At 42.2% G+C, this 19,775-nt stretch overlaps 1 pseudogene; it reads left to right on the forward strand.

Moving 5' to 3' along the window:
- Nucleotides 1–653: 653 nt before the first annotated feature.
- Nucleotides 654–1,844, forward strand: LOC101130396 (26S proteasome regulatory subunit 4-like; annotated as a pseudogene).
- The last annotated feature ends 17,931 nt before the right edge of the window (nucleotides 1,845–19,775 follow it).

The raw sequence follows: 19,775 nt of genomic DNA on the forward strand, positions 1-19,775 counted from the left end.
GGTAAAATGATGTTTCTGAAATGGAAGGTGAAAAGAGAGTAATAACTAGTAGGCAGCTAGCTGTGCCTGCCACAGAGATACTCACAGAGCCACTCAGAACAATTCTGGGACACTAACCTAAGACTTCTAGCCACATATCCCATGAGTTTTGAGCTACAGAGGAGTTATTATGCCCACCTTTCCAGATAAGCCTGAAACCAAGTCAATAAGACAGTTCTGTTTTAGAATTGTTCAACACAGGTAGTGAAAGATAAAGTAATAGCTTCACAGAGCACATGGAATTTTACTGAACCAAATCATGTGGATGTATTTATGGCTGAATTTACCTTCTATCTTCAGTAGGCTTTTAAAAGCCAAGTCTCTGGAAGCAAATTCTTTCCAGATACAACTATCCTAAGATAGTTGCATCCATGTCAAGAAATGTTTGTTCTGTGACGGGTGCGATGGCTCACACCTGTAATCCCAGCACTTTGGCAAAAGGATCGCTTGAGCCCAGGAGTTCAAAACTAGCCCAGGCAACGTAGCAAGACCTCATCTGTACAAAAAAAATTTAAAAACTAGGCAGCTTGAGTGGCCAAGGCAAGATGGGTCAAAGTCAAGAGTTGTGGTCATGGTCTTGGAGCTGGAAAGAAGGATGATAGGACAAGAAAAAGAAATATGAACCTCCTATGCCAGCTAGAGTGAGGAAGAAGAAGAAAACAAAGGGACCAGATGCTGCCAGCAAACTGCCACTGATGACACCTCACACTCTGTGCCAGTTAAAATTATTGAAAGTTAGAGATAATTAAATACTGTCTTCTCATGAAGGAAGAATTCATTAGAAATCAGGAACAAATGAAACTATTAGAAGGAAAGCAAGAGGAGGAAAGATCAAAAGTGGATGATCCGAGGGGACCCTGATGTCAGTAGGAACCTTGGAAGAGATTATTGATGACAATCATGCCATCATGTCTACATCTGTGGGCTCACAGCATTCTTGTAGACAAGGATCTGCTGGAACCTGGCTGCTCGGTCCTGCTCAACCACAAGGTGCATGCTGTGATATGGGTGCTGATGGATGACACGGATACCCTAGTCACAATGATGAAGGTGGAAAAGACCCCCCAGGAGACCTGTGTTGATATTGGGGGGTTGGACAGCCAAATTCAGGAAATTAAGGAAATCATTCTGAATATTATGAAGAGATGGGTATAAAGCCCCCTAAGGGAGTCATTCACTATGGTCCACCTGGCACAGGTAAAACCTTGTTAGCCAAAGCAGTAGCAAACCACATCTTAGCCACTTCCTTGCAAGTGATCAGCTCTGAATTTATTCAGAAATACCTACATGATGGGCCCAAACTCATATGGGAATTGTTTCTAGTTGCTGAAAAACATGCACCTTCCATCATGTTTATTGATGAAATTGATGCTATTAGGACAAAAAGATGTGACTCAAATTCTGATAGTGAGAGAGAAATTCAGCAAATAATGCTGGAAATGTTGAACCAGTTGGATAGATTTGATTCAAGGGGAGATGTGAAAGTTATCATATCCACAAGCCGAATAGAAACTTTGGATCTAGCACTTATCAGACCAGGCTACATTGACAGGAAGCTCGAGTTCCCCCTGCCTGATGAAAAGACTAAGAAGCACATCTTTCAGATGCACACAAGCAGCATGACACTGGCCAATGATGTAACCCTGGAACGACTTGACACTTGACATCAAGGCAATCTGCACAGAAGCTAGTCTGATGGCCTTAAAAGAACATGGAATGAAAGTACAAATGAAAACTTCAAAAAATCTCAAGAAAATGTTCTTTATAAAGAACAGGAAGACACCCCCAAGGGGCTCTGTCTCTAGTGAACCACAGTTGCCATCAGGAAAATGGCTGGGAGATTTCCCAAGCCCTCAAAGGGATGAGGTTGGGGGAGTTGCCCAGAGGAATTCGTGTTCCAGTTTATTTTTATTAGCAACACTTCCTGTGAGTCTTTTGGAGTATGATGTGTAAGACGTCCATTGGGCCGCCTTCGCCTGTCGGTCACTGTGCAACACTCTGCTTCCCAATAAAGCGTGCTTTTTCTTTCTCTCTCTCTACACACACACACGAACTAAAAACCAGAAATGTTTGTTCTAGAACCAGTAGTTTTTCATATAATCAATTGCTAAGCTGAAAAATACGCCCTGCCTAACAAACATCAGGTAGGAAAAAATAAACCTATTTATTTAATTCAGCAGATTTTTGTTTTGATGTGACTTAGTACCGTAGGTTTGTGTATAGCAATGACTTTAATCTTCTAAGACATCATTGATGTAATGCACTTCAAATATGTGTTGATGCCAAAATTATCTATAAATCTAAATTTCTATGAGTTTTTCTTAGGCTTTTATCTTCCCATTCCAATTTGAAAGTAAAGGCATTCTCTGGCTAATATTCACAACCTTAACCCAACTCTAGGTTGAAGAACTTGTTAATTCTTCATAACTTTCCCATTCTTCACCTTCTGTCTCCATTTATCACAGCCATCCACTCACACTAGCCTATGGATTGGGTGAAGTTTAGAAGCATAAAGGAGATATTATTTGGAACAAGGTGTTGTTTCATTGCAGTCTTACCCTTTCCTGCTCTTTTCTTCAAGTGAGTGACTAATTCCTCGGAATTTCTAAGATTTGGGTTTAAAACTACACTGTCTCTAGGCTGTACCTATTATTGAATGAGATAACTACCCTTGCAGAGGTGCATAGATATGTTTTGATGGTAAAGCACATTCATTTGCAACCACTGCTGCACAGAATGAAGGAATGCAACTGCTATCCTCCTGGGAGAAGCCACTTAGGCAAGAAAATAAATAAGAGGATTTTGATTATATTTGGAACTCTTAAGCTTGTGCTCAGGGAGGCTCCATCTTTAAACTCTTGTCGTTTCATGTTTACACAAAAATTATAATGGAAAAAATAAGCTCATAGTTCTCTGTGCGAGCATGGCACGTTTTACAAATGTATCCATGTTTTATTGGGATAATACCAGCCACAATTTGCACATGTTATTGTATGAGACAACAAATGAAAAGGGCTCAGCATGGTCTCTGGCACGGTGTGGACCAGAAGTATCCTTTTTCTTCCATTCTCCCTCTTTTGCATGTATCTTATTGCCCCTACTTCTTGTTAGAAGTTATTCTGAAGAGAATGCAGAATTCCAGGTATCTGAGCCAGATACAGCTGTCAGAGCCAACGAATGTAGCACTCTGCCATTGGACAAATTCTCCTACTTCTCACTATTTTCTGTGCACATCATGTCTCTTCATTGGTGAGTGCAAAGAATCCATGTTCACACTGCCTGCTCTTCCCCTGCCACAATTAATTCAGCAAACGGAGTATCGGTCTAGTTGGGGGAGAGATGTGCACATGGATAATAACAATATGATTATTACTAAATAACATTATTTAATAATAATACTGTGTACCAGGCACCAGGTGCAAATACTATAATAACTGTTACTACTATATTTATTGAGCACTTATATGCCAAACATTGTGCTAAATGTTTTTACACATGGCAGAGAATTATTCGCTAAATGGGCCCAAAGAAGTAGGCTTTAATCTAGAAACTTCTTAATTTATCTCCTTCAAACACAGTCTATCAGAAATTGGACAGTATTAGATGCCTATCTCTCCCGGTCACTTTCAGTTATTAAAACAGTCCTGGCCAGGCTTTGTGGCTCATGCCTGTAATCCCAGCACTTTGGGAGGCTGAGGCATGAGGATTACTTGAGCCCAGGAGTTTGAGGCTGTAGTGAGCTAAGATCATGCTACTGCACTCCAGCCTGGATGACAGAATGATACCCAGCCTCTACAAATAAAAATAAAACAGTCCTAATCGCAGACATGTTAAGGTCCAATTCATCCTAAAACAAAACTTCAGACTCGTATCCAGTTTAGTTCTGCCTGAGTCCCTGACGGCTTCCTAGTTGCCATCTGTAATCCCCATGAAGACCAGCTGCACCTGACTTCCGTGAGCCACTCCTATACCTGTTTAATAGTCTCCTGTCTTTATTTGAGCAAGCTGGCAACCTTACAACCCACTAGTCAATCCCTGACTAGAAGAAGATGGACAGTACATTCTCAGCAGAGATTTTGAAAAAAAGACACTTTGGCTATTGCCACCTCCACCCTGGCCACCACCCTGTAATTCTGTCAGGAATCAGCTGCCTTTCTCTGCCTTTCCACCTCGATCAGTTCATGTGTTGTGGTTTCGTGATTTTTAACTAACATCTTTATTTGTGTAAAGACACCAGGCACAGTGGTGCATGCCTGTAGTCCCAGCTACTTGCGAGGCTGAGGCAGAAGGATTGCTTGAGCCTGGGAGTTTCAGGCTGCAGTGAGCTGTGATCTCACCACTGCAATCCAGCCTAAAGACAGAGCAAGATCTTGTCATAAATAAATAAATATCTTATATATATGGGGGGTGGGTTGCCGGAAGGTATTTTAGAAAAGGCTTTGCCATAGATCCTGAGGGAGGTTTCTGCCTTCTCCCCTCCAGTGAGGTAGGGCCCCCATGGGGCTACCTGGTAAACTTAATATGTAAGCCCTATGAAGTGCAGTGAAGCTCTAGCCTCCTCTTGGAAAGTCTACTAGGGCCATGCTTGCTGAATCCCTTTGTGAATCCGGAGGGATGTTTCTTGTTCCACTCTTTCAAATACAGAGTTCCTTTCCCCCCATGTCTCCATTTGGAAGTTCAGTCAAAACCTAAGACAACAGGATATGTCCCCCTGTACATTGTGTTACGTAAACATCGGATATAATCCTCACAACAGCCTTCTGAGGCAGAGAATAAGATCCTTGCTTTATAAATGAGGAAGTGTAGGGAGACTAAATATCTTGTTCTAGATCACATATTTAGTGATGCTAATACAGGATTAAAACCCAGGAGGCCGGTCTGATTCTGAAGCCTATCCTTTCCACCACATCCTGGCGGAGAAGAAGGCAAAAAAAAGTTGCAAAAGGTTGGTGCAAAAGTAATTGTGGTTTTTGCAATTACTTTTTTTAAAAAATGACCAAAACTGTCATTACTTTTACACCTACTTAATAGCTTAGTGTGAGCAGGGTCCTCGGGGGCAACCGGCAATGTCTGTGCTCTGTGGACAGGGTGCTCCTGGCCAGCTGGCATGGAGGGAGTCCATGGGGGGATGGTAGGAGACGGTTCTGCAGAGGTAAGGTCTGGCCAGACCATGGAGGGCCTTGGATGTGGGAGGTGCATGTAAAAATGGTGGGGAAGTTGGACTCTGCCACGGGTAACTGGGGGTCATTCAAGTTTTGAGCAAGTAAAGGACTCCTTCATCTCTGCTTCAGAGATTGGCCAGGTGGCCAGGTGGAAGCAAGTAGGAGGGGAGCAAGGTTGCAAGTGGAAGCAGATTGCAGATCCTGAGTGGATGCAGTAAGAGTCCAAGCAGGCAGTGAGGCAGTGCAGGGATAGGGATAGGGATAGGGATAGGGATAGGGAAGGAAGGACTGGGCTAGGAGAAAAACCAGTGGCCTGCAGTGCCCACTAGTTCTTCCCAGACACAGACAAAATTGAGGCAGGAACAGGAAATGAGTGTGGGTGCCCCAGATAAAACAGTCCTAAGGGCGTCTTCAGCGAACCCAGCCCAGCTGGCACACAGGACGACAGAGAGGTTCTGAGGTCTGCAAAGGTGAGTTCAGTACTCACCCAAATGCATTCCTGCAGCATTAGATGGCCACAGCCCCCGACATGTGTTTTTAATGGATTCCCAGGCTGCTAACAGTTAACATTGTTAATGACCTGCGGAGAGTTCAGATCCCTGGATAAGGGCTACCTGCAAATCTTGGTTATTACTTTTAAAGTATGCAAAGTGAACCTGAGCTGGTTCTTTTCTTCTTCCTTAAAAAATGTAGATTCTAGAGTCTTAAGGGTGTGGGGTGGTGTGTGTGTGTAGTCATGTCTATATCATCTCTCGCATTGGCAGACCACTTTCTCTGCCTGAGTCAGGTCACCTTGCTTAGGCTGAGAAACTTCATGTCAAGCATGAAGCTTTTCACTCTAAATCAGTTTTTACTTCTAAATTAGTTCCACAAAACAGCATCCATTAATCAATACCCTGTTCAATCATGAAGCCTTTTAAGCTGGAAGAGGTTGAGTGCAAGTGTCTGACGTGGGCTTCCAGATCTGCATCCCTAATCCCTGGAGGCCCTTCATCCTCTGCCCTTTCTTGCCCTTGTAGCCTCATCTCTTCCCTCTCAAGGGCTCCCTATTTCTCAGCCTTTCACCCAACATGCTTCTTCACACTCTAGGGCCACGGCACGTTTTGTTCTTTCTGCCTGTGCCCTTCAAGTGCAGCACCATGTGCTCCATCCTTTCCTCACCCAGCCCCAGCTCACCTTTAATGCTTGGTGCGGGTGACACCTCTTCTAGGAAGCTCTCCCTCACCTGCTGCTCTGTGTTTTCATCTTCTGTGTTCACACAGTTTTGTCGCAACACTTTCACACTATATTTAAAAAGTATATTTCCCTTGATTATAAAAGTCACTCACACTTGTAGAAAATGTGGGAAATAAAAAAAAAAACCTTAAAGAAAAAAATGCATATAAATTGACTACTTGGGGGTTATAAGCACTGTTAACATTTTGATGAATTTCTTTCCAGTATTTTTTCCATCTATATATTTGTAAAACTTTCATACTCAGAAAAGAAAAATAAATAAATGCTGTAAAAAGACAAGGGGAACTTTGACTGAGAAAAAGTTCAGTGCATTTATTGTTTCTAGGTGACTGGCAACTTAAAAAATTGCTTACTTTAAAAATCAAATTACAAGGGATTTTGGCACCAGCATAACAAAAGTGTGTGCTGGAAGATGAGTGCTTACACAAACAGTTGCTGTCCTCTTTTTTTTATTTAGCATTTTGTCATGTCCTAAGACTTCTTTGAAAATGTGTTTTTACTCCATAACCCTCTGTTTTCTGATTCTCATTATATTGCCCTGTTTGTTTACCTTTTGGTAGCCCCTATTGGACTATAAGCTTCTTTCTTTCAGGCAGGGCCTGTGATCTTACTGTTTTTTAATTCAATCCCTAACCCATTCTGATGCAGTGGGAGTAGGCATGTAACAACAGAATGCATTACCTGAGATTACCAAAAGATTACCTGAGTCTTCCTGAATTGCTTACTTACTCAACCCCTATTTGTTCTCTATGCTGAGGTGTCGAGACTATACCAGCATCCACAGGTGTGGTGGGTGCCACAGGCCTGCACCACCCACATGCCCCTTAAGGGATGAAGGGCCACTCTACAGCTGCAGGGACTGCTGCCAGCAGGAAGCCCTCAGAGATTGCCTCGCCCAATGGGGAGCTGCTTCATCCAAGGTCACCCCCTTTCCCGGGGTGGCCTGCTGCATCCAATGACTGGTCCATGGAGGTATAACGTCCTGGCCTGTGTTCCCCAACTGGGACAACTCTGAAAAGTTCTGCTTCAGAACTCTCCTTAGCATCTACCAAGGTTGCCATTGAGACCACACCGCAGCTGGACTCCTCCCACTACCCGATCCTGCTTCCCTCTCCTCCCTTCCCTTGGGTGTCATCCCAAGAGCACCCCCCCCACAAAGCTCCTGCAAATTCATCTTTGCCTCAGAGCCTGCTTCCTGGGTAGCCCAGCCTGCAACAGCAGGCATCTAAACAATGCCCAGACACACCCCTAACTTGAAGTGACTTACAAGCCAGCCGTGTCATGTGCTTCCAGGTTGTAGATTGTGAGTTCCTTGAACAGTGACCATGTCTTATCCCTTTCACAGTGCTGGGCCTCACTACAGTCCCTGGAGCACAGAACATGGCCAAGCACATCCCATGCCTAGAGGGTAACATCGAATGGGGAGGGAATAAGAGAAGAGTTCCCAGGGAGCATCAGCTGGGTGCTAATGGCTGTTGGGATACAAGGTGAGAATGATGAACAAGTGGTTTCTGAGTCTCAAGCCTGAGAGACTGAGAGAAGAGTGACTGCTGGAGTGAGAAGTTAATATTGTGGAAAATTGGTTTGATATTAGATTGGTGTGAAAGTGTTACATTTGAAGCACCAAAATCTTCAAGGGGAACTGTCCTGTAGGTGGTAGTTGAGGCAGAACCAGGTCTTGTGTACAGAACGATTTAGAAATAACGTTGAGGCACTATGGGTTCCCACAGGGCTGGTATTAGAAGCCATGAGAATAAGGACAGGTTCAGAGGGTTTCTGTTTGTTTTTCTTTTCTTTTCTTTTTAAGTTTAGACATAGCAGAGAAGAAAAGCCACCTAATGATAGCTGGACTTGAAGTGCAACATCAGCTCTTCCCTGGGTCTCCAGCCTGCTGGTCTACTCTGCAGGTTTTGGACTTGCCAGCCTTCATGAGCCAATTCTTTATAATCTCTTTCACTCTCTCCATATGCATATACATAACAAGAATGACAAATAGGTGGTTTCCAAGTTTCATACATATGTGGAGAGAGAGAGAGATAACCAATAGACTGTGTGTGTGTGTGTGTGTGTGTGTGTGTGTGTGTGTTTCTCCAGAGAGTCCTGACCAATACAAATTTTGACTAAAATCTGACTAAGCCACTTGATTAAGGAAAAAGAAGCAGCACTGAAAGGAAGGGGAAGTCAAATGTTTTACAAAGAGATTCACTATGGTGCAGTGTCTTCAGGGGCTAAAAGAACCAGGTTTCAATCTTGATTTCCTTCTGTTTCTTTGGCTCAAGCTGCACATTGAGTTAGCTATCCTATGATGCAGGCTTTGTAGAGGACACAGAAACAGTGCAAGGAGCGGGGGAAGCTTCTGGAATAGTGATTGATATCCTCAGAGAGTAAGAAAAATCAGATACTAGAAGGAAGGAAGATCCAGCAAACAAGACATAGCTCTTGGAAATTAAGCCCATGACGACAGAAATTTTAAATGTAATAAACGAATTAGGAGGTAATTGAGTAATTCTCACAGTAAATAGAATAAATAGTCAAAGAAATTGAGAAGAGAAAATTGGAGAATCAATTCAGAAGGTCTAATTTCTGAAAGACAGGACAGATAAAATGGACCAAGGAATTATCAAAAAATTATACAAAAAATTTCCCTGATGGATGTGATATTTCAGATTGAATGGGCTTAAAAGCCTGGCATAATTAATGAAAATGACTAATAACAAAGCATTTCATAATGATATTTCAGAGTTCTGAAGATAAAGAAAAGATCCTGAGAGCTCTGAAAGGGAGAGAGAGAACCGGTCACAGGTAAAATAAATATGGGATCAGACTTCTCAATAGCAATACCAGAAGTTAGAAGACAGGCCGGGCATGGTGGTTCACGCCTGCAATCCGAGCACTTTTGCAGGCCAAGGCGGGAAGATCATTTCAGCCCAGGAGTTTCAGACCAACCTAGGCAGCATAATAGGACCCATCTCTGCAAAAGTAAAAATAAAAAAAAAATTAACTGGGTGTAGTGGCACATGCCTGTCATCCCAGCTACTTGGGAGGCTGAGGTGGGAAGATTGCTCAAGCCCAGGAGATAGAGGCTGCAGTGAGCTGTGATCACACCACTGCACGCCAGCCTGAATGACAGAGTGAGACCCTGCCTCAAAATAATAATAATAATAATAATAATGTTAGAAGATAATGGAATAATGCCTTTGAGATCCTAAAGGAAAATAATTTCCAAACCAGGATCTTATACTCAGCTAAGCTTTCAGTCGAGGATGAGGGGGTTAAGACAAGGTCTCAAATATATCACTTTCTGAGAAGTCACTAGAAGACGCACTCCACCAAACCAAGACTGTTGTCAAGAAAGAGAAAGACGTGAGATTAACAACAACAACAATAAAAATAAAAATAAACAAAAGCCAGAGGATTTTCCACAGAAGAGCGGGAAAAGAGTTTCAAGGATGACGGGGCAGAGGAATATAAGAAAGCTGAATTCTGATCTTTCATAGCAGGAAGTCAGTGGGTGATATCTGTAAGTGAAAAATAAAGGGAAAACAGTATAATATTGTTATTTAGAAATATGAAGGTATATAGCAGGAGGAACGGCTAAAGAGATGAAAGGAATTTCCTTTGGGAAACAGGAATTGGAGGAGGGGGTTGAGTCGGGAAAGGATTGCTGTTTTTCTTCATAAGTCGTGTAGTATTATTTGACTTTTAAAGTAAGCACATTTATTGCCTTCATACAAATTAAATTTAAATAGGCAAAAGTCTATTAATATGCCAAAAATAATTTGTAAATTGTGAGTAAAAATAGACTCCTTGCCCACACTACTAGAAGTGGTCTTTCAGGGGAGAAAGCACGACCCTCCGATTTGTCTTTCTTCCTCTGCAAATGGTTTTTAAGCAAATTCTTGGGAACCCATCAATCTGCCAATTAGAAGAAAATGCAAGAGTAACAGCAGGAATCATGACTGCAAGGAAACAGTTACCATCCCATAAAATTATTGCCTTTACCAAATTAGAATAAACCTGTCAAGACAATGTTTAACTATCTTTATGTAAAAATCAAAACGGTCTGACTTCAACTGTCAAACAGAGTCTTCGAACTTGTCTGTAACAAAGTGCTCCCTTAGTAAGTCGTATAGTTCAAGTTGCATTTGCAATTTGGGGAAATGGAGCTGCCTGGCCCATGAATCCAGCAAGCTCGACTTCCATGGCTGCTGTTCCTATAGAACGACTGGCTCATTTAGTTGGCTGGGCAGTTGCAGCAGGCTGGGTGGGTGTTGCTCCTGCAGGAAAACTATGAAATAAAATATCATTGCACCTAACTTACTGATCAATAACATAAAAGAAAAAAAATCTAGCTCCTCTATTTGGACAAAAGGCAATTTTCTGTGGCTTCTCACATTTGCTAGAACTTTACAAATATGTATCACAAACTACCAGATGAGACAAATCGGTACAATACTAGTTATTTTTATGTGCTGCCTCATCCTTTATACAAAGTATCTCAGATCACTTTAAAGTGAGAGGTCAGAATGGAAAGTGTGATTTATAGAGCCTAAGGGACCAAGGCGAAGGCTGCAGAATAGGCAAACGGCCCACTAAGGATTCTGGGAAAGGAAGGCAGGCTAGGAGTCAGATGCAGACCTCACTGCAGCCCCTTCCAGAGACCAGGGAGACAAGTGTAGCGGGTGGCACAGCTTCAATTTTGCAGTTGTGGAGCTCATTATGAAAGGATGATCAAACTAGAAGATAAATGAACATTAACAAAAGTTGAACTGCTTCTAAAATTATCGGCTTGATCAGTTCTTTTTAAAAAACAACTGCTTTTTAAAAACCTCCTGGATTCAAGCAATCCTCTTACCTTACCCACCCCCCACCCCATCCCCCAGGGAGTAGCTGGGACCACAGGTCCATGCCCCAACACCTGGCTAAGTGTTTGATTTTTAGAAAGATGAAGTCTCGCTATGTTGTCCAGGCTGGTCTTGAACTTCTGAGCTCAAGGGCTTTCCCACTTCGGCCTCCCAAAGCGCTGGGATTACAGGTGTGAGCCACCGCACCTGGCTTGATATTTTTTAGTATATTTACAGAGTTGTGCAATCACTACAATTTTAGAACATTTTTATCCCCCAACCCCATACCCCTTAGTAGTCACCCTCCTTTCTCTTTCTACACCACCATTCCCCTACACACACACACACACACGCACACACATATGTACATGTCCATGCAGTTCCAGGAAACCACTATTTCTGTCTCTGAACATTTCATATCAACAAAATCATACCATACATATTCTTCTGTGATGTTTCTTTCACACCGCGCTGTGTTTTCAAGGTCCATCATGGTGCAGCATTATCAGCATCTACTCCTCTTTCTGGTGGAATAATCTTCCATTGTATGTACGTACCACATTTTGTTTACCCATTTCTCCATCCATGGACATTTGGGTTGTTCCCACCTTTGAGTTGTATCAATAATGATGCCACGAACATTTGTGTACGAGTTTCTGTACAGACACTTGCTTTCAATTCTCTCTGTTATAGACCTAGAAGAGGAATTGCTGGGTCGTATGATATATCTATTCTTAACATTTTGAGGAACTGCCAAATTATTTTCCAAAGTGGCTGCACCACTTTACATTTTCATCACTGGTGTATGAGGGTTCTGATTTTTCCACATCTCCATGTGGAAATTGTTGTTATCCATCTTTTTTTTATAGCCGCCCTGATTGGTGTGAGGTGGTGTCTCATTGTCCCAATAATTTCTCATCTTTAATGATGCTGCTATGCTCTCATGTTATGCAGATTTTAATATCCAACAACCGTTTTGTTAAAATCCCAAAATGGAAAGAAAAGATCAATAAAGAACTCTTGAACTTTGGTGCACCATTCAGAGTTGTCCATGGATCCCAATGCTAGGGAAAAATGTTTATTTGAAGGTATAATCGTGGATACTGAATAAACCACATATTATTACTATTCAGCAGCAGCTATTGAGAACATATTGGCCACCTAATGGCTATTCTAAGTGTCTTAGAGGAAATTAAAAACACACAGGCTCCTTACTGCCAAGCACTTGTAGAATTCTGGTACTCATAATGATGGCAATAATACTGTTTACATGCACCTTTACAGATTATATAGGGCTTTGAAATTTTAATTCTGATTTCTGTTCCTGGGGCCGAGAGTTTCAGCAGCCACGTCATTCAGACCCTAACATTGTTGTATTATAGGGGACTGGGAGGGTTTGGCAGGCTGAAAAACAGTGACCCTCCCAGGTAATTGCCTCTGACTGCCCTGACCTGCCCACAGAATCTGATCTTCAGCTTTGTTAGTTTTCAAAGAGGTGCCAGGATTCAGGGGGCCCCCATCCTTGTTAAATCCCCCAGAGACTGACTAGTAAGCCAGGCTGGCTATATACGAGCACACTCTGCCAAGAGAATCAGGAGAGTCTGGCTGACATTCTGTGCATTCTATCTTCAGAGGGAAAGTCTCCTGGGAGGCCCCAAGAATTAAAGAAAAGTGGGTTGGATGGTTTGCAGAGCCAAGTGACTGAGCTAAGAGCCCCTGATAGACACAGGTCCGCCCCAAGGCTGTAACCACCAAACAGACATCAGGATCAATATCGACAGCTGGGAACCCCCCTCCCCACAAAACAGTGCTGAAATTCTCTCACAAACTCGTCTTTACACTCTTCCAAAATGCTGAATCGGTCACCAGAGCTTCCACTATTACTTCACCTAATGACCAGCTTAGAAGCCCAACACCTGGTAGGTACTCAACAAGTAAATGGATGAGTTGGTGAATTAAGTTTCAAAATTACCTTCATTTGCTACACATTTAGATAAGATTGTGGAGCCATTCTCCTCTTAGGAGTCAGTCGCACATTATTTCTCGGGATGAGTTATCTCCTGGGAAGATTTCCAAAGAATCATTCATTAGATCACTTTTCACTTATTTACTCACTATTCATCTAACAAACATTTCCTGAGGGCCTACTACATACAAGGCTCAACAGCACATGTAATGGGGCTTTTAAAAAATTACATATATAAATATACAAAGAAAAAAAGGCATATCAAAATAAAGAACAAAAGATATACCAAAATGTTAACAGTGGTGGGATCATTCATCATTTTTCTTTCCTTCTTTTTGCTTATTTGCATTTTCTACAGTGCCCATGTCTTGTTTATTTGAAGTGTTCTAAGGCATTCAAGATGCATCTTGCCCTCAAAAAACATGGATAGAGTGAGTGGGCAGGAAATGGGACAAGACAAGCTGAAAAATGACAACTCTGACACAAGTGCAGACCGTGATCATTTCCCTAAGAGGCTTAAATGCTGTCAGGGTTAAGAGGAAATTGCGATGACCTTGACAGATGAGAGACCAGGTCACAGAGGTACCATCCTTGAAGGACAGGAGGGTTTCTCCAGGGAGCAGGACCTCAGAGAGTGGGAAGCATAAAGGTGGGGAGACAACAAGAAGTCTTCACATTTTCTATTTTCTCTTCATTGAGACCATTTCAGTGACTTTGCTTGCTATTCACAGGGCTCTGGCTCTCTAACCTCCTACCCCAACAAGGCAAAGGATCAGGGCTTACCAGGAGGTGGGGATGCTGGGGGAGGGCAGAGTGGCAGAGGGAACATCTCTGATGGGACACGCTGGGGGAGCCCCACGATGCTGGAGCACAATGATGAGAGCCAAGAAGGATGGGAAGTCTGAGAAGGAAGTCCAGTCACATCATGATTCCATGGGCAGGAGAAGTAGCTGGGTACAAAGAGGTAAACTGGAGGGCCCAGTGCCCAGATAGGCCCCAACAGAGTGGGACCAACCTGGAGGCATTTATTAAAAGCCTTTACCAGCTGGGTGCAGTGGCTCATGCCTGTAATCCCAGCACTTTGGGAGGCCAAGGTCGGAGAATCCCTTGGGACTAGGAGTTTGAGACCAGTCTAGACAACATAGTGAGACCCCCATCTCTATAAAAAAAATTGAAAAAATTAGCCAGGCGTGGTGGCACATACCTGTGGTCCCAGCTACTTGGGAAGCTGAGGTGGGAGCATCACTTGAGCCCAGCAGTTTGAGACTGCAGTGAGCTATGATGACACCACTGCACTACATACAGCCTGGGTGACAGAGCGAGACCCTATCTCAAAACAAACAAACAAACAAACAAAAAAACACCAAAAGCCTTTGCCATCTCATCACCACTTATAAGAAGGTGGCCAAAGTGCGGCAATCAATGCTGTTCTCAATGTAGCCTCACCCTGCGCCGCCCACTCCTCTGCTGCCCTTCTCCTGGCATGGGTCACTCTTCCATATGCTCTGCAAAGCCTTCCCTGATGCCCCTGGGCAGAATTGACTCCCTTTTGCATGTGTTTCCTCACCCCTTGCTTTATACCATCATTGCCCTCATCATTGTCTAGCATGCTGTATATAAAGTTGTGCCTATTTTAGTTTCTCAGATTGTGAGGTCATTGAAGGCAGGGTCTCTGTCTCATTCATCTTTCTATCAACAGTGCCAAAGTGGGCAATCCAAGTCAAAGCATTCAAAAGGGAGGGAGGGAGGAAGGGAGGGAGGGAGGAAAGGAGGGAGGGAGGGAAGGAAGGAAGGAAGGAGTAAATGAATTTAAGGGAAATACCAGATTTGTTTAGAAAAATACTTGTTTAGAAAAATATTGTCTTGGATAAATGTCATGACTAAGTTTATCTCAACATGAGATCAGAATAATTAGCAAATTGTGCTTATGTTTACACTTTTGTTCTCAAGAGAGACTGTTTACATATGCTCTCCTGCTTTGATTAGAGCTCTTTTTGATTAGTTCATACAGGATATAGAAGTATTATTTCAACCAAGATTGCAATAAAAACAAAAGAGAAATTAAAAAATGAAATGATTTTATTTACCAATGGTCATCAATAGCAATGAGCTAGAAGTGCAAAGAAATTCACAGTTCCTGAACCTAATTACTTTCCATAATAGTAAGATACATTAAAAAAGGGAGAAGGGCTGGGTCTTTAGTGATTTTCTAAGAAATGTAATGCACTAGTACATTTGCAGAACAATCGGGCAACATCAGAGATACCCTTTGTGGTACTTTATGTCCTCAGAAGGGAATTGATCTGCCTGTAATGAATTAAAGATGGCTGCACATTCTCTAGCACTGCTCTCATGGAGAGGCGGAGTCTATACTCTTTCACCTTGTATCTGGGCTGGCCCTTGACTTGTTTCATCCAGTGAAAAGTAGCAGAAGTCACATTGCATAACTTCTGAGGCTGAGCCTTGAGAGATCTGCAGTCTCTGCTTTTATGTGCTGGAAATGTTCCCTCTTAGAATCCAGACACCATGCTATGAGAGGCTGCATGGAGGGGTCTTCCTAAGGTGGTCTGGTCAACAGCACTGAGCTTACAACCAATAGCCAGTGCCCACCGTCAGCCATGTCAGTGATCCAGCTTTGACATTCCAGCCCAGTGAAGCCTCCAAATGACTACAGACCCAGCCAACACCAACATGAAGCAGAAGAACCACCTAGTGGAGCACAGTCAACCCACAGAATTGTGAAATATAGCAAATGGCTGCTGTTATTTTAAACCACGATGTTTCAGGTTGTTTGTTACGCAGCAATAGATAACTGAAACAACCCCTGATTTGTATTTACTGGAAAGTAAGAACAATTTGAAATTCTACTCATCTCTAGGAATAGCAAAGTAGGACAGAAATAAGGCTTTCTGTCTCCCAGGCAATTCCTAGGAGAAATAGCTTAGTTGGCTGTAGAAGAATTAATAAGAACATGCAGTAAAGTAAGTAAGACAAACTATGCTAAGTCAGCAGTGTCACTGGCAAAGTGTGCAAAAACTTATCGCACCATTAAGGCACGCAATCCAATTACTACAATACGTACAAAGTGAAATGATAAAGTTGATGGGAAGAGTATATAAAATCAGTGGCTGTAAAGAGCATGGTAGAATCATTAAAGTTTATGAAAATGGAATTAGTTGTGCATGAACGTGGGTAACAAACGCACAACATGTTCTATATTTAGGAAATAAGGACGGAGCCCTATGTGGTCTGAGGCTACATTCAGAATAAAGGGTTAACAAATACTCGTCTATTCCCTGATTTATTTTGATCACATCTAAGACTATTGGGTTTATTCTAATTTTTTAGGCTTTCCTTTTGCCTGTGTAGCTTCTGCCTCCAACCCAGTGGACTCCTACTTTTCAAGGTCCAGTGAACACTACCTCTGTGAAGCCGCCTTTATTTCTCCTGCCAGTAATTAGTCATGTCCCTCACTGTGTTCCAATGACACTTTTTACGAGTTGTTGTAATAGCACTTATCAGCTCTGTTTCAAATTCTGCTTACATGAGCTCATTGGGGATGGGACCAAGCCTTATTGAGTTTGGTGTCCCCTCTCATGAGTAAGACATCGTTCCAGGCAAGTAGAAAAGGCTACACTGTGAGTGCTTAGCATTCAAATAGATAGATGAATGGATACATGGATAGATGGATACAAAGAAGATTAAATGGATGAGTGTGTGAATCCCCACTAAACTGGGATTTATGAAGTATCCTAAGAGCTGGAAAGATAGGAAAGAAAAGTTATGTGGTATCTTGAGTATTCTCTATAAGATTAGAACCATTCATTGTTCTAATAGCTTAAATTCCGATCCAGGTACAATGGCAAGGACCACACTGTGTACAGGACACTCTGGCAACAGAATAAAAACATTGTCTGCAGATGAAGAGAGCCACATTGTATATACATTAATTCAGATGACATTTATTGAGTGTCTATGATGTGCCAGGTCTGTCCCAGGAGCTGGGATACAGGGATATGCAGCTCTTGTAGAGTTTATATAAGTCTAGTTAGAGTATTAGACATTAAATAATAAACACACTCATAATTACAAATTATGATAAGTGCTATGGAAGAAAGGACAAGATGATGTGATACAGAAAAATCCAGCTTAGATGGGGTGGAGACAGAAGAGGAAGGCAGGAAGCAAGTACCAGTTAGATTGAGAGCTTAGAGTATAATTCAATTATATATATATATATATATATATATGGAGTTGGAAGTTACTGTTAGGTTGAAACACATGCAATTACTGATACTTAACCATTTATGACCTACAAAATGGCAATTTCATGTGGTTCAAGCTAACTTATGTGTGTATTCCAGGTAGGGTCAGAGACAAAAGGGTATTCTATAATACTTTCATCAGAGCAGGCACAGATGGCTGCAAGATTAGAGGGAACTGTAGCAATGGAAAGAAAACTCGCAACCCCACATTATAAAAGTAGCACCAGAATTTTAGCAGTATGAATTGAGGTTTATAGTATTCTTTTGATTTTAAATACCCATGCTTGTTCTCAAAACACTGAATGGATGTTTGGAGAAAAATCTGAACTTCTATGATCTCACCTCCTTATGAAATAAAGGTGGAGTGGGGATGTTGTTTAAGTTTAGGCCTTGGACAGCAAAAGAAACTATCATCAGAGTGAACAGGCAACCTACAGAATGGGAGAAAAATTTTGCAATCTACCCATCTGACAAAGGTCTAATATCCAGAATCTACAAGGAACTTAAACAAATTTACAAAAAAAAAACCATTCAAAAATGGGCAAAGGATATGAACAGATACTTCTCAAAAGAAGACATTTACGCAGCCAACAAACATATGAAAAAAGCCCAACATCACTGACCACTAGAGAAATGCAAATCAAAACCACAATGAGATACCAACTCACGCCAGTCAGCATGGTGATTATTAAAAAGTCAGGAAACAATAGATGCTGGTGAGGCTGTGGAGAAATAGCAACACTTTTACACTGTCAGTGGGAATGTAAATAGTTCAACCACTGTGGAATACAGTGTGGCAATTCCTCAAGGATCTAGAACCAGAAATACCATTTGACCCAGCAATCCCATTCCTGGGTATATACCCAAAGGAATATAAATCATTTTACTCTAAAGACACATGCACATGTATGTTTATTGCAGCACTATTCACAATAGCAAAGACTTGGAACCAGCCCAAATGCCCATCAATGATAGACTGGATAAAGAAAATGTGCCACATATACACCATGGAATACTATGCAGCCATAAAAAGGAATGAGATCATGTTTTTTGCAGGGACATGGATAAAGCTGGAAGCCATCATCCTCAGCAAACTAACACAGGAATGGAAAACCAAACACTGCATGTTCTCACTTATAAGAGGGAGTCGAGCAATGAAAACACATGGACACAGGGAGGAGAACAACACACACCGGGGCCTGTTAGGGGGTGGGGGGCAAGGGGAGAGAGCATTAGGACAAATAGCCAATGCATGCAGGGCTTAAAACCTAGATGATGGGTTGATAGGTGCAGCAAACCACCATGGCACACATATACCTATGTAACAAACCTATACGTTCTGCACTTGTATCTTGGAACTTGAAGTAAAATAAAAATAAAAACAGTTTGGGCCTTGGGAATTGTGTATTTCTAAATGAATCAGCCAGTACTGTCACCGTGTACTGTTATGCAGTCACCATGTACTGTTTTGCAGTCACAGTGACAGGAACATGAGCACACAGCATTAGGTATGCTCATGTCCCTATTACTATGACCACATAACAAGCCACCCCAAACTTACTGGTGTAAAACTACAGCCATGTATTATGCTCACAGGTTCCAAGGGTCAAGTACTAGGAAGGGCACAGTAAGGATGGTTCTTCTCTGTTCTATGATGCCTCGGGCCTCAGCTGGGAAGATACGAACTGTGAGAGGCTGGAATACAGATACTTCTTGACTTACAATAGGGTTTCATCCCAATAAACCTATCATAAGTTTAAAATATTGCTAAGTAGAAAATGCATTTAATTCTCCTAACCTACCAAACACTTAGCCTAGCCTGCCTTAAGCATGTTCAGAACATTTACATTAGCCTAGACACAGATGGGTGTTTCATAGACATGATGGGATGTGAAAACACAAAACACAATATCTAAGAAATGCTGGCAACGCAGTACATGGTTGGGTATGGGTTGTTTACCCTTGTGATTGCGTGGCTGGCTGGGAGCATGGGAGAGTATCACAGGGCATGTCGCTAGCCTGGGAAAAGATCAAAATTGAAAGTACAGTTTCTGTTGAATGTGTATGACTTTCACACCATCTTAAAGTTGAAAACTCCTAAGTTGAGCCGTCCTAAGTTGGGGCCGTATGTAGTATGGTATGTGGTGGGAACTGGAGGATCCACTTCCCACATGCGTTCTTCACTCATTGTCTGGTGCCTGAGCTGATATGTAGGTGGCTGGCTCCACCAGGACTGTGGTACATGGCATCCCACGCAGTGTGG

This window comes from Gorilla gorilla, chromosome 6 (genome assembly GCF_029281585.2).
Source record: "Gorilla gorilla gorilla isolate KB3781 chromosome 6, NHGRI_mGorGor1-v2.1_pri, whole genome shotgun sequence".
Lineage (NCBI taxonomy): Eukaryota > Metazoa > Chordata > Mammalia > Primates > Hominidae > Gorilla > Gorilla gorilla.